Genomic DNA, 3,056 nt, shown 5'->3' with positions numbered 1-3,056 from the left:
TATATGCATGTATATAAAAACTCAGAATGAATTTCTGTATGTATGTATGTGTGAATCCCCAAAACGCGAGGAGTTTTTTTTTTATATTCCAAGGACTTTTCCCCATGGGAAGTGGCAGCCACAACAAGATAAGAACCAGGCTTTTCGTTTATTTCCCAGTTCAAAGATTCGATTGCCCTCTTATGCTCGGGTCACGGCATAGAAAGCTACCACCGATGTCAGCAACGGGGCCCGAGAGCATACGATGATTTACCCTCGCTGCATCATGCTGATTCCGCAGTCCTTTGAGCAATATCAATCCACAAATGCTATCCATGATTTCCTATCATTAATAAGGTCTCTGGCCTCTCTCGCTCCATCACCTCTAGCTACCAAAGCTTTCCACACTTCATCCATCTACACAAAACGAGATCTTTCTCTGGTCCTGCTGTGTGCCACTTTTGCCTTCATCACTCTCATTACCATCTGCTACTCATCCATCGTCTCCATGTGATCAAACCGCCTCAACATTCGTTTATCCTTTCTCTCATTGCTGCTCTCCGTCGCATTTCATTCCTCATCCTGTCCATCCGTGTCACACCAACCATAGTCCTCAAACATCTCAATTTCTTGCCTAATGTGGGCCCGGAGCACATTAGACTAGTTCGGTATTACGTGTCAGAATTGCAAAAATAAGATCTATAATGTTATATAATATTGTTTTACTTTTATCCTTTCACGTTTAATTCTCATATAATAGGACTCTAATATTTTGTGATGGTCGAGGTTTCAATGCGATGAAAATATTATGACACACATTAAAATTTATATGTTGAAGTGAATCTAACGGTCTTTGTATGAGTTTTAATTTGCATATAAACACCTTCCACGATGCAATTTTTTTTTTGTTTCAGCACACGATCTCAGATCAAGTCACTTACTATGCAGTTGCCTATCCGCAACTATAATATTGTTTCCCTTTTAATGCTGATATTGTAACACTAACATCATCTTATTTTACATATTTACCATTCAATTACCAGTTAATAATTATCATAGCAGTTGCAATGTTGCAAGATATTTAGAGTTACATATTAAATCTTAAATAAACATATAATATAATGGATTAATCTATATCGATAAAAGATTTTGTTTGTCTGTTTGTTCACTATGCACTTTCAGACAGCTGCACCAAATAAAATCAAATTTTACAACGTGATAGTATCACACCCCAAGAGTGTCAACATATATTTTATTTCATTTCCATTAAAACAATATTACGTTTTACAGATATAATGTATCTATAGTCAAATATAATACAGAACATTTAATACCATGACGACAGCAACGCCGACGACGTCACATTCTGTATATGAGTGTGTACGTGTCTGCCACTGTATGTGTGTGAGTGTATGGGTGTGAGTGTATCAGTGTGCATGTGTCTGTCAGTGCGTGTGTATGTGTGTTTCCGCGTTCGAAGACAATCACATATTTTGTTTCAGTGAATGAGTGTGTATGTGCCTAAGTGTGTGTGTGTGTGTATTTCGACGTTACGTGCGTTAATCAACACACAGACACGTCTACACATGCATATATATATGTGATGACTGACATGCGTGAATGTATGACGGTGTGTTTCTATCTTACTAAGTAGTATCTGTCAACTTGTCATTATCTTTCGTTTTGATTAAAACAATATATTTACATACATATAATCTTTCTGTAGTCAACTATAGTACTAGACATACGAGTGTGTATAAGTTTGTGTGTTTATGCATTCGATAAGTACGAGACAGAAGACATTTATCCCACCACCACCACGACATCACATATATATGCATGTGTCTCTGAATGTATGCGTGTAGGTGTATGAGTGTGTATGTCTGTCTGAATGTGTGTGTCTCTTTCCGCATTACGTACCTTATTAACATACATATCTACACATACATATACACAGGTGCCAACTGTCATTCGTGAATGTATGTTATATGTCTCTCTCTTAGCATATGTATGTAACTATATGTGAGAGTGTATGTGTATGTATCGTCGCATTTTGTATATGGTGAATCTGTATGTGTCTGAGTTTATATATGTTTGCGCGCCCGTTACGTACGTTGTTCAACATGACGAGAACGGATGGAGGTGAAACTCTTCACTAAAAATAATTACGTGGCTGGTCCAAGCTATATAAAAATACACATCTACCATTGAATTAACAGTTCATAATTATCGCAGCAGTTGCAAAGTTGCAAGGTATTTAAATTGTGCTTATATTTGGTTAATTTACACTGCACTGAAAACTATAGACATACTACATACATACGACTGCTTAGAAAAATAGAGACTGATATATATTTTTTGTATGTTCATAATTTTTAATCTTATGTTTAAATATTTTTCAAAAATAGACCACCAAAGAAAAAACGTAATCTTTCTAAAAACACCTACATAGCAAGAGGGAATGCTACAAACCTAAGGCGGGAGTCTTTGGAAATAAGGGACATGAGATTTGTCAAGTTTAGCGAAGTAATACTGCAGAACATCCGATGGAGTCTCAATACGTTAGAGACATGACATTTTCCAAAGATCACCAACGGCATGCTGCAGCACATCAAATGGAGTATCAAAACAGAAGGGAAATGAGACGCTATCGAGATCAGCAAAAGCATGCTGCAGTACATCAGATGGGGTCACAAGAGCGAAGGTATATGAGACTTTCCCAAGATCCGCAAAGGAATCCTGCAGCACTTAATATTATATCATTATTACAACGTTTAGCACGATAGATGACATGAAGCTCCAATAGAATAGGTCTCAGAAACAGACCACGTATAAATTCGTACTTCACAATACCTGGACCTGCTTTCAGATATGATCCATCCCATCCTTATAAAAATTGTAATTCTGTCTAAATTTTTATCAATGCTGCACTTTCCCGTATCACTTGTTTCAACATAACTGTAAGATATATGTATATACATATACAAACTATGCCTTTGTAATCACAAGAGTATACACACACACACACACACACACAAACACACACACACACACACACACACACACACACACACACA

Source organism: Octopus bimaculoides, chromosome 9 (assembly GCF_001194135.2).
Source record: "Octopus bimaculoides isolate UCB-OBI-ISO-001 chromosome 9, ASM119413v2, whole genome shotgun sequence".
Classification (NCBI taxonomy): Eukaryota; Metazoa; Mollusca; class Cephalopoda; order Octopoda; family Octopodidae; genus Octopus; species Octopus bimaculoides.
The sequence above is the reverse complement of the archived record's forward strand: the minus strand, read 5'-3'. Positions refer to the sequence as shown.